The sequence below is a fragment of the Capra hircus genome, chromosome 23 (assembly GCF_001704415.2).
Source record: "Capra hircus breed San Clemente chromosome 23, ASM170441v1, whole genome shotgun sequence".
NCBI lineage: Eukaryota > Metazoa > Chordata > Mammalia > Artiodactyla > Bovidae > Capra > Capra hircus.
In genome coordinates this window covers 38,957,704-38,971,081 of record NC_030830.1, presented here as the reverse complement: position 1 = coordinate 38,971,081, position 13,378 = coordinate 38,957,704, and positions in this window count along the sequence as shown.

Genomic DNA, 13,378 nt, shown 5'->3' with positions numbered 1-13,378 from the left:
TCATCGGAGTCTCTCATGTGGCATTTGGCAAATTAAAGCTCGGGTCTTATAAATTTTGTTATTTTTGCAGTAGGTCCTGACTCCTTATAAAAGCCTTGAAGGCAAAGCCTGCTCTGGGCAGGCACATGATAACAACTGGCCAATGGTAATGAAAGGAGAGCTGGCAGTGGGCAGTGACGTGGGGTGCGCTGTGTTGGTTATTGGTTGCTGCGTAACAAATTATGGGTATCAGTGTGGGTCCAATCAAGAGAGAGAAACCACGCCATAATTTGAACAGGGAGATTTAAAAATAATTGTTAGTCCAATCCCGTTATAAGAAATAAAGAATTGGTTAGTGAGGAGTAAACGGGCTTCCCTTGTAGCTCAGTTGGTAAAGAATCTGCAGCACAGGAGACCCGGGTTCGATCCCTGGGTTGGGAAGATCCCCTGGAGAAGGAAATGGCACCCACTCCAGTATCCTTGCCTGGAAAATCTCACGGACAGAGGAGCCTGGTGGGCTGCAGTCCGTGGGGTTGCAGAGAGTCGGGCACGACTGAGCGACTAACAGTTAGGAGTAAGGTGAAAGTGTTGGTCGCTCAGTCGTATCTGACTCTTTGTGATCCCATGGACGGTAGCCCCCCAGACTCCTCTATGGAATTCTCCAAGCAAGAATACTGGAGAGGGTACCCATGCCCTTCTCCAGGGGATCTTCCCAACCCAGGGATCAAACCCCCGTCTCCTGCATCCCAGGTGGATTCTTTACCATGTGAGCCACCAGGGAAGCCCAGTAAGGAGTAAAGAGAACTCTAAATACATGAACAGCAGACACAGCAGCAGTCCTTGGGCCCAAGACTAAGGCTGAAACGGAGCATTCCAGGAAGTGATACCTGCCTCCTACCTCAAGGTTGAAATCTAGATCCTGTTGAAGAGAACAGTCTGTGGCTTGCCAGAGAGCAGAAAGGTCATGTTGGTGTCACGCCAGGGGCACTTGCAGAAGTCTGCCTCCTTAGATGCCAGGGAGAGCTCGTCTCAGGGATGTGTCTAGCCAAAGGCACTCAACCCACAACAAAATCGCCTGGGCAGGGTACAGGAGCCCCGCGTACTGCAGGAACCTGGTGCCGGAGAGCCCGTCAGTGCCGCAGGAACCTCCAGCTGGAGAAGCCACGTGCACAGTAGGTACCGGATGCTGGAGAAGCTGCAGGAGGTGGAGGCACTCTGCTGACACTGCTGCCCGAGAGGCAGCGCCAGGAGGACCTGCTGGTTACTGGATTTTGCTGGCCGCTCCAGGACCTAGGCACTGGTGAAGCCGTTTGCACTAAAGGCGTCTGCCAATCAAGTACGCTAGAATAGGGAAGCAGAAATCTTTTCTTCCTGCCCCGTCTCTCCAGTTCTTTTCCTAACAATTTAAAACATCAATAAGAGCTTCTTATCTCTCGGAGGAATTTGGGAGCCATCTTGACTTGGTGCTTCTGATTCAGTCAAGTTGTTCTTGAGGTCAAGTTACATTGGCCAGGCTTGCAGTCATCTGAAGACTTGACTGGGGCTGGAGGGTGACTTCCAAGAAGCCCACTCACGTGGCTGGCAAGTTGGTGCTGACAGCTAGCATGAGGCCTCAGTTTGTCTACACATGGGCATCTTCACAAGGATGCTTGAGCATCCTTGTGGCATAGAAGGTGGCTTCTCCTAGAGTGAATCATCCAAGAGAGAACAGGGCAAAAGCTGCTGTGCCTTTTCTGGCCTAACTTCAGAAGTCATACATGATCACTTTCACCATCTTCTATTTGTTAGAAGTGAGTCTCTAGGTCCAGTTCACATTCAAGACAAGGGGAGTTAGGTCACTTTGTGAGTATTTAAAAGCCATCACAGGGTGACCTAACAGAAGGAAATCCAAAAAGAATGGATATATGTATATGTATAGCTGATTCACTTTGCTGTACAGCAGAAACTAATACATTATTAAGCACCTATATGCCAATTTAAAAAAAAAGAAAAAAACCTGCCACAGGTGGCATCCATCAACAAGGACTAGGGAATCCCCTGGCAGTCCAATGGTTAGGATATAGTGCTTTCACTGCCATGAAAGTGAATATGTTAGTCGCTTAGTCATGTCTGACTCTTTGCGACCCCATGGACTATAGCCTGCCAGGCTCCTCTGTCCATGGGATTCTCCAGGCAAGAATACTGGAGTGGGTTGCCATTCTCTTCTCCAGGGGATCTTCCAGACCCAGGAATCAAACCCAGGTCTCCTCCACTGCAGGCAGATCCTTTATCGTCTGAGCCATCTGAGTTCACTGCTGGGTTCAATCCCTGAGATCTGAGAAGTAAGGTCCAACAAGCTGCAAGGTGCCACAAAAAAAGACAAAACAAAAATCAACAAGAACTAATCTGCACTCAGCAGCTAGATGTGCCTGTTTTCCCTCTGGGAGGTTCTCTGCCAAAGAGAAGAGAAAGTTCACACCAATGAACACCACCCTATCTATCCCATCCTTCAGTCTGACTTCCAGCTGGTTACCTTGTTTCCTTTCCTGCAGAGTTATTTTATCTTGGGGCAATTATTTCTCCAAAGAAGCATCTCTTTCCATCTTTTCAATTGATTCTAAGAAGACTTCAGAGAAGAGATGGGCTTGAATGAGATCTGGAGAGAGGGAAGAGCTTTCCAGGGTGGGAAACTATTATACTTGAAATTTTACCAAAAGGGAAATCAGAGTTTCCTCTGATGGGATTACGAGATGGGCCAGGGTGCTGGTAGATGGTATTTGGCCAGGCAAACTGCCAATTACTCCTGTAACTGGTTTCCTGAAGGAGACGTGTGACAGACAGAGATGAGGTAATGCCAAACCCCACTGGATTGCTTCCAGAAGGATCCCAACACAGGGTCTCAAGCAAACAGGGATGGAGTCCTCAGCTTTATCTTAAGACTTAAAACAGCCTCTGTTCTCTAAACTCACATGTTACCACTGCTCTTGAGTAATTTTCTCCCCTTGAATGTGATCTGGACCTGGTGACTTGCTTCTTACCAGTAGGATATGGCTGTCAGGCTTCACCTTGCAGGCCTGCAAGTCTTGTGATTGCCTAGCCTCACGAGTGAAGAAAGAGCTTGGAGACAGTAACAGAGAGATGGGCATCTTACATGTGTGAAATGAAACGTCCTGGAGCAACATCCCACCATTACAGCAGAGACCAGGCAGAACACGACAGCCATCTTCGCTACTTGGGGAAGAATGAGGCAACTAGTTATAGGGGGATTGACATCAGGTTGACTCATCCATTAGTTACCAGGGAAACCATCAGCTGGGGCATGACCCTCATAGCCGCTCGGATTAACAACCATCACAAGGAAGGTATTTCCCTTAATAAACTAGCAGGTGGGATGAGATCAGCCACTAGCTGGGGGCAGGGCAAGCACGTTCATGCAAGCAGGATGCAGGTGAAACAGGGTCTGGCTGAGCAGGAGATGTACAAAGACCAAGAGTGGCCTGACTCTGCAATGGCCAAGTGAGGAACTGTTACTTTAAAGATCAGATTACAGGGACTTCCCTGGTGGTATAGGGACTGAAACTCCGTGCTCCCAATGTAGGGGGCCTGGGTTCGATCCCTAATCAGGGAACTAGATCCCACATGCTGAAACTGAGAGTTTGCATGCCACACTGAAGATCCTGTGTGTCATAACAAACATTGAAGATCCCACATGCCACAGCCAAAAAAAGATTAGATTACAAAACACTGACTTCCATCTTGCTTCCATTCTCCTTTTTCTTTCACTGGTTTGTGCTGATGAAGCCAATGGCTGTGTTGTGAGCTATCCTATGGAAAGGACAGCCAACAGCCTGTGAAGAACTGAAGTTGTCGGTCCAACAACCTGCAAGGAACTGAAATCTGCCAACCACCACCTGTGTAAACTTGGAAGTAGCTCCACTCCCAGTGGGGTCTGAAGGTGACTGCATCCCCTGCCGACACCTTGATGGCAACCTGTGAAGAGACCCAGAGCCAGGGGACCCAGCCAAGCTGTGACTGCATTCCTGACACAGAAATCTGTGCAGTAATAAATGATGTGTTAAGCCACTAACTTTTGGGGTAATTCACTATGCAACAGTAAGTTACGAATGCAACAAGTGACCCTTCCAAGAGTCTTGCCACTGGTTCATTCCTTCCATTCTCTCCATCCTTCCAGGATGAGAACAAAAATCACCAATACCACACTCAAGTGTGAGACTTTTAATGCCCGTGACCCCTGCCCACAAGTAACTATGGCCATTCAAATGTCCTGGGACACAACACTGTTTCCTTTGAGAGAAAAAAGAAGTGGGTAGAGAGAGCTTTTACCCTCCATGATACCTGCTTCCATGGAGCCAAAGAGTGAACCAAAATGCCATCCTGGAAGGTCCCTTTTTTCCTCTCAGCTGTCCTCCCTTCCTGCTAACCCCAGAGATTCTCAGTCACTGGCATCTTACAACACCTCGTTTCCTTGAGCTGGGCCGACGACTCCCATAGCTGAAACTAAGCAGTGCCTGTCTTTCTTTAAAGTAGGAGGGAAAAGTGAAAAGGTATTTTTTTCACCTAAATGTTTGGCACCTGCTATAGCTTATCTGCCAATGAGTAACAGATTTCAAAATGAATGAGCAAGGTGCAAACAAATAGTAATAGCAAAACATAGAAATGTGATTTATTACAATAGTTTACAAGTCATTGTTCAAGATACAGTGACCTAGATACATACAATAGAGTAAAAGGAGGGAAGGAAGGCAGAGAAAGAGAGCCGAGTTCATGAACTTGGGTCCCATCTCTGGCATTTCCTGGTGTTCTATGAGAGCACTGAAGGCACCAGGGTATCGAGGCTGCCAGAGCGAGTATGGGAACCTCAGCTACTTCCAAGGCAGTGAGCTGGTTCCCAAGATCTGACCTCTGGATGGAGCCTCAGGGAAAATTCCCATGGCTGGGGGCACCATCACTGGAAAGCAGGGAGGAGGTGCTATGTAACAGATCCTGTCTCCTAAGACTAGAAACCATCAAGGTTAACTGCCCAGCTCTAGTGTTATACTCTGGGCACATGGCTGGCAAACTTTTTTTATTTCCAAGGGTTGTATGTAAATTGTGAGCCACTGTGGCCCAACCCTGTTGGTCTAGATTGACAAAGAATGACAAAGGGAAATGAATCCTTATTGGAGGGCCTCTCCACTCTCATATCACTCTGGGTACTTGTATTCTGGGAGGGAGAGGGTGCTGGAGTCAAATGTGAGTCCAGGAGACAGGACATAGCATGGAGATTGCATGGTTAAGAAGATTAGACAGAGCTCGGTGAGTATAAAGACAGTATGGAAGAAAGCATCCTGCTGCTAAGTCGCTTCAGTCGTGTCCGACTCTGTGCAACCCCATAGACGGCAGCCCACCAGGCTCCCCCGTCCCTGGGATTCTCCAGGCAAGAACACTGGAGTGGGTTGCCATTTCCTTCTCCAATGCAGGAAAGTGAAAAGTGAAAGTGAAGTCGCTCAGTCGTGCCTGACTCTTCGCGACCCCGTGGACTGCAGCCCACCAGGCTCCTCTGTCCATGGGATTTACCAGGCAAGAGTGCTGGAGTGGAGTGCCATTGCCTTCTCCGATTAGAAAGCATACCCCCTGGCAAATACACACATATACACACACATACTTGAGACTGTGGCCCATGTCTGAGCTTTACCCGGGCACATGGCTTCCTAGAGTAGACACTGCATCCCAGTTTTTCTTGCAGCTGGAGTGGAGAGTATTAAAGCAAGCAGTCAGGCCCTTCCACACCCACCCTCATCCTTCACTTCATACCTGAAATACGAACAGGTTGTAAGGCAATCTTTGACCAGGCTGATGAAGAGAATGACTGTAGATGCCAGAGCAGTGAAAATAAAGCAGCCTGGACTGCTGAGACCATGAGACCCCATTTTCGCCTTGGACTGCATATGCTTGGGATGTTATGGGAAAGAGAAATAAACTTCTGTTTTTAGTAAGCCATTGGTTCCATGGTCTCTTTTGCTGCAGCCTATCTGTATATCCTACAGCTCTGTCTTGGTAAATGAAATTCTGCTATTAGTAATTTACTTGTTTCATAATTTTCTTATTAGACAAATATTTTTCAAGCTTTGAGTGCCCTTTCTGTATCCTCTTAAGTAGGAGCTGGCAGGTGAGCACAGAGCTGGGTACCCGGGACGGGAGCAAGTTGGGTCCATCAAAGAGTAAACTCATCTATCCGCCCATCTTTCCTAGGACCATCTGTTTAAAAAAAAAAAAAAATTTTTTTTTGCCAAACCATGTGGCATATGGGATCTTAGTTCCCTGACCAGGGGTTAAACCACTGAACTACCAGGAAATTCTCTCCCAGGGCCATTTTTTGCCTTGGTTTCCACAAATGGCAGTTATCATCATCTGTCTGTGAAGCAACTGTTTTTAGAAGGGGGAACTATGATTGCTGGGGGAACTGAGTAGGGGGTGAGCAAGTTCAAGTGACCAGTGACTGAAAGAGAACAGAGCTCCTCATCAGCAGCTCCTGGACCCTGGGCATTAGTTCAGTAAAGACTGACAACGGCACAGAGCTGAGGGAGCATTCTCTCTGGACTGCGGCTGGAAGGAAATGACAAAGGAGCAGGAAGTGGAAGCTCACCTTTCGGAGAGTGCACCAGGGTGGGTGTGCAAGCTGGTGAGGGAGAAGGTTGTGAGGCATGGGATCTCCCTAACAAATTCCTGGTGGGGGTGGAGGGGGCGGGTAAAACCCTTGATCAATGGAGATGTGACTTAAATTGAAAAAAAAAATAGTTAAATATATATGAAAGAGAAGCAGGGAGTTCCCTGGTGGTCCAGTGGTTAGAACCCTGTGCTTTCACTGCCAAGGTCATGGGTTCAATCCCTGGTCAGGGAACTAATATAATCTAAGCTGCATGACATGGCCAAAAAAAGAGAGAGACAGAGAAGCACAGAAATAAAAAGCATAGGTTGACATTCAAAGTGATCTGCAGCTGTAAACACTGAAAAGTTTTCTTATAGAGAGAAATTGACCTCCACCCCATTCAAGTAACCCGTGCCACATCCAGACATTCTGTCCCAGTGGTGGCTGCTCTAGATTGACTTGTTTCGGCCTTTGTTCCACCTCCTCCCTGGACCTTAGGGCTGGAAATGTGGGAGACATTTTTCTTCTTTTAGGGCCCTGACAGATAGAGCAAATACAGGCAATACTTCTTGATGGCAGCTTCCTGATTCTGAGAGCACAGCTAAGGTGTGTGTTTCCTGGGGCCTACAGTCACAGCAATGGCCTCCTGACTCCCATCCTGCTAACGGTGGCAGAGTCGGCAGCTTCCTTGGCAGCTCAGTTTTTAAATAAATTTTATTCCAGGAAGTTCAGCCTAGATTCTACCCCTCAAACCCTTTTGAAGACTTTATAAGCCCTCAGTTACCATATTATATCCCTTTCTGCTTAAAATAGGCACAGTGGTGTCTGTTATCTGCAACTGAACTCTGATGATGAAGTGCCTAACATAGAGTAAGTGTCGCTAAAATGTTTGTTGAATGAGTGAATGAATGGGCAATGGAGGCTGCCGAGGTATCTACAGTGGGTTGAGCAGTCAAACTAATTGGACTCAATACGGACATAAGTGGGCAGTGAAATCAGTTTGGAATTCTGATCAATATTTTTAATTTTTTTTTAATTTTTTAAACTTCTTATTTTGTATTGGGGTATAGCCAATTAACAAACAATATTTTTATATTTTCAGTTTCAGATGAACAGTTAAGGGACTCAGCCATACATATGCATGTACCCATTCTCCCCCAAACTCCCCTCCCATCCAGGCTCCCACATAACTGAGCAGTTCCATGTGGTATGCTATGTGCTGTGGTCCTTGTTGGTTATGCATTTTAAATATAGCAGTGTGTACCTGTCCATCTCAAACTCCCTGTCCCTTCTCCCATCCTTCCCCCCAGAAACGATAAGTTTCTAATCGACATTCTGGAAAGATGAAATAGAATAGAAAATCTCAGAGCAGATCACATATAGTAAATGTTGGTATTCTTTTGTGAAACTTGTTTCATACACATGTACACGTTACATATGTATATACACACACATACACACACACGTTTGCAGTGATAGTAATCCAGATATTCAACAACCAACATGACAGAGTCAGTCAGCTGGAATGAATGCCAACAATATCTACTAATTCTCTGAATACCAGTATAAAAAGTATCTTTGTAGTAAAAGAAAAAAAAAAAAAAGATTGAAACCCAGTGGTCTATGGAACATTCCTTACAGCTTTTGGTGGGGGTAGGAGGCAGTGGGCACATGTTTCTGAGGACCCTTCCGTAGGCACTGCCCCTGGCTAGAGAAACTTAACCATGATAGATTTCTCCATCTGGAGGCACAGCAATCCTCTTGCCCACCAACATCCATTCCCATCCCAACCCCCCATGTCCCTGCCTCTGGGAATCTGCTCTGACCAGGCTTCACAAAGTCCCGCCAGTAACAGTCCCTGGCCACCCTGGCCACACTGCTTGACCCAACTGGGGCCAGTTGAGCCTTCTAGGGTTTTGTATAATGGGTGCTGAGGGGAGGGGCTTGGGGCTTTACACAGTTTTGACCACCCCCCTGCCACTGTCCAGAGAGGCAGCCAGCCTCCCAAGAGACAGACAGACTGAGGCCCCCACAAAGGCTAAAGCCAAGGAGGAGACACCTTATATCAGGAAGTGTGCCTCTGGGCCCCTGAGCCTCACACAGCGGCCGGCCCAGTGCTGTTCCTTTGGCTTTTATTTGTAGAACAAGTGAGTCTGGCATTTCTTTGAGGTGTATCTAAAGGGGTTGTGATTACATCATGGCTCCTTGAGGAGGTCAGAAACACTCTTTGTCCAAGCGACTAAGTACGGCTGTGGCTCTGAGGCTCCACTGAGTCAGAGAAGGACGAAGCTCCCATCCACATGGGCAGTGCGGGCTGGGCGCCAGGTCAGGCCGCCTCTCTGTCCCCTGAAGCTGCACGGAGATCTCTGAGGAACCTTGTCATGAACATTTCCCCTGAACACAGAGGCTGTGGGGAGCCCTCTGTGGCCCCTCTGAGGAGGCCTCCGTCATATGCTAACCTGTCGAGATGCTCCCGCGGGAGGAGAGCAGTGCAGTAGCACACGGGCCACCAGGTGTGACTACCACTTCTGTCCTCCAGGTAGACGCCTCGGGGTCCAAGAGCTGGCTACCTCTGGAGGAGGCGAGGCTGTGGTCAGCTCTGTCCTCTCCCTCCAGGCCTGTCTTCCTCCCCCGCTGAGCTGACATCCCCTCCCCAGGACCAGTCTGTCCTGGGAAGAAATCAGGTGTGTGTGTGGGTGATGACCTGAGGATGGGAGTGAGGTAACCCCCCTTAGGACCTGGCCTCCTCCTCTCTCAGGAGACCCCTCCTGTCTTCACAGAGCAGGAGGGAAGCCCCACCCCATGAAACCCCTGGACCCCAGGCTAGGTCAGACTCCAGCACGGCCACCATCAGCCCAGCTTTCCACTGAGGAGTCACCACAACTGCGGTTACTGCCAAGGTCCCCCAAGTTCCCTGGAGCACTGACCACCCCCGACTCCACCCTGCATCCTCTGTAAGCAGAGAGCCAGCCGGTCCCCTACTCATTCTCACCTCCAAACCTTTGTCCCTCTGGACTCTGCTTGCATGTTTAGTTTGGCCGAGTCTTGCAGCTTGTGGGATCTTAGTTCCCCAAGCAGGGACTGAACCCAGGGCCCCAGCCGTGAAAGTACAAAGTCCTAGCCACTGGACCGCCAGGGAATCGGACCCCTGCTTGCAAGCCTTTTAGTCCCCCTTCAAGCCCTCACGGAAGAGCACTGTCCCCGGCTGCAGGCTTCCCTGCCTGTCCTGGGCACGAGAAGGGCCCCGGCGCCTCCACCCCTGTACCCACGGACACCGCCTGTCCTCTTCCCCAGGAAGCCTTGGCTGTGCTCTCTCTACTGCCCAGGCTCTTTCCAGCCTCTGCTCGTCACTCTCCTCAGACTCCCCTGAGCATCACTTCAGGAATGAGTAGAGAAATGGGTGATTTTCTCACCTAGGGCAGTTTTCATCAGATTTCTATTTTGGATTTCCCAGATCGATCAAAAGCTCCAAAAATGTTAAGAAACTGACAGAATTTGTGTGTGTGTGTGTATATATATATATATATATATACACACACACACATAATATATTGGCCAAGAAACAACATGGAAAACCAAATAAAACTACTAGTATTGTCTTATTTCCCATTGTTTCATAAAAACGCATTGGAAGGCCCAGAGAGCAGGAAGGATGTAATTTCAGAATAAAGAATGGCTCTTTAAATATGTTTAACGACAAGAACAAAAACCACGTTGCCCTAATTTTTTTCCATTTTGCTGTAGATCTGTGAGAATATTGTTATGGAAACCAACAGAAAGATGCAGGGAAGGAGAAGACGCTGGAGGGCGTCTGAGGATGGAAGAATGGATGGGGAGGGGGAGGGGGGCTGGTTGCAGGGGTGGGAGAACAGAGGACCACCAGCCAGGCCCTTCCTGCCCCCTTCTCCTCATATGAGACTGGGCTGCCCAGGTTTGGGTTCTGGCTAAAGGGCAGAGCTGGAGCCGCTCTCAAGGGTCAGGTCTCAGGGACCCTAGTAATCTGGTGCCCACCCCCTCACACTGCACATGTGTCTTGGATTTGTGTTTGTGACCAGTGCCGGCTGGATTTGGGAAACAAGCCATCGGTGCAAAAGAAAGAGCACAGGACTTGGAGTCAGGAGCCTGGGTCCAGCCCTGGGGAAGTCCCTTCTGTCTCTGGGCCTCAGTTTCTTCACCTTAAAATGGAGGCACTAGTGGGACTTCCCTAGTGGCTCAGATTCCACTGCAGAGGGTGCAGGTTCAATCCCTGGTCAGGGAACTAAGATCCCACATGCTGTGAGGCATGGCCAAACAAAATAATAATTTTTAAAAATGAAGGCTCTATGAACTAGACTTGAAAAAAATTAAAAAAGAAAAAACCCCCAAAGTTTCTGAACCAGTCTCTGAGGCTAATGCAGTCCCGTGCCTTAAAAAAAATTTTTTTTTTTTTTGTAGAGAATTTAGAATTTCAGGGGCTTACCTCCCCCTCGGGGCCTTCAATAAGCCTCTCTGAGGTTCCTGGGCCTCGGATCAAGAATTCCAACCTGCCAATCCTGACACACAGTCACTGGTCTCTTGCCCCCAGATTAGTCCCTTTCCTGAGCAAAGATACTATTTACTTATTATCAACCACTCACAAGGCAGGGCCAAATACCTCAGGGAAGTAGGTGACTCCACACGAAGAATTATTACACCCTGGGGCCCCTCTTGGGTTCACAATGAGCTTTATAGACAGGAAAAAATGGATGACAGAAATTCCTTCAAGGTACAAAGACTTCTGGCTGCCCACAGCAGTGGGGCATGGGGAGAGCTTGACCTCAGGAGCTAGAACGCCCTGGGTTGATATCTCGTCTTGTGACTTAACTGTTATTTGGGCAAATTATTTTACCTTGAGCCTTTGGGTTCTTCACCTGTAAAACGGGCAGCAGAAACGATAGTAGACGCTAACGCTTCTAGGACTTGGATTTCCCAGCCTCCCTTGCAGAAGATCGGGGTCACGTGACTTGTTGTGGCCAATGGTGTGCGTGGAAGAGGCAGCTGTCAGGCCTGGCTGAGGCACTGAGGTGTCCATGTACCTGCTCCTCCTCTCTCTCCCTTCCTCCATAAGGACCCTGGGGGCCAGTCTTCCAGATGATGTGGCTATGAGATGGAAGAGTCTTCCTGCCCCATATCAAAACTTACATGCCTGACAAGTAATGCATGATTGTGCCAAGCCACTGAAATTTCAAGAGTTCTCTGTTATGACAGACTGTGGTAATTACCATGACTGATACAGGGAGGGCTGACAGAGATCTTGGACACAAACCCCTCTGAGGACAGTGGGGACCATTCTTCTTAAAGAAAAGACCTAAACCCTCTATAATAGTCAGCTCACATTGCCACAGTAAAACATCGTAGTCTGGCCTAGACGACAGACGTTTATCTCTCACCCGCTGGAGGCTAAAAATCCAGGTTAAGGGTGGTCCGGTTCTGGGGAGAATTCTCTTTCTGGCTGGCAGACAGCTGCCTTCTCATGGGGTCCTCACATGGCAGAGAGAAAGAGACAGTAAGCTCTCTGAGGTCCCTTCTCATGAGGGTGCTAATCCCATCCTGAGGGGACCCTCATGGCTTCATCTAACCCTGATTATGTCCCAAAGGCCCCACCCCAAAATCTCATCACACTGGAGGATAGGGTGTCAACTTAAGAACTTGGGGGAGAGGGGAACAACTCAGTCTACAGCACCCCATCAAGTCAGGGCTCCTCAGATCGTAAGGGCCAAATTTTACATATATTTTTAAAGTGTTATTAATTTATTTACAGTTGTCTGTGCTGAGTCTTCCTTGCTGCGCACAGGCGTTCTCTGGTTGCAGAGTGGGGGCTGCTCTCTAGGGGCAGTGTGTGAGCTCCTCACTGCGGTGACTTTTCTTGCTGCCGAGCACAGGCTCTAGGGAGCCGGCTCAGTGGTTGTGGTGCCCGGCTTAGCAGTTGCCCTGCGGCATGTGGGATCTTCTCCAAGCGGGGATCGAACCTGTGACCGTGCATTGATAGGTGGATTCTTAACCACTGGACCACTGGGGAAATCCAGGAGCCAAATTTTAAAAGCAAAGAAGCAGCCCAGGGTGAGACGAGGTGGGAGTTTCATCCAGAGGGAAGAGACGAAACAAGTCTGCCTCCCCCAGGGCCCATGATTGCTGCCAGCAGCTCTCCCCAAAGAACCCTCCTTTTCCTTCCTAGTCTTCCGGTCCTCCATCCTGCCCTCATACCAAGGTGGCTGAGTCACATACGATTCACAGATTCTTAGACACTTCATCGACTTCTTAGAACTGGGAGACCTCTAGGTCTTAGAGGTCATCTTCTCTTGGCTCCTGATTCTTTCAGACCACATGTCTGGGCCTGGAGAGGGTGTGGGAAACACCAGAGGTCCAGGCTGGCTTGTCCAAAACATAGGGTAGGCCAGGAGGCAGTTTGGTGCAGCAAAGGCAGAGAGAGAGTCTGAATATCAAGGAGCCAGCCGTTTTCATTTCAGCATATAAATTTTGCATAATTTTGCAAGATAAAGTCTTAGTTTACAGTTTTAAGTTTTTACTTGTAAGTATTTCACACGGAGAAGGCAATGGCACCCCACTCCAGTACTCTTGCCTGGAAAATCCCATGGATGGAGGAGCCTGGTGGGCTGCAGTCCGTGGGGTCCCGAAGAGTCGGACACGACTGAGCAACTTCACTTTCACTTTTCACTTTCATGCATTGGAGAAGGAAATGGCAGCCCACTCCAGTGTTCTTGCCTGGAGAATCCCAGGGACGGGGGAGCCTGG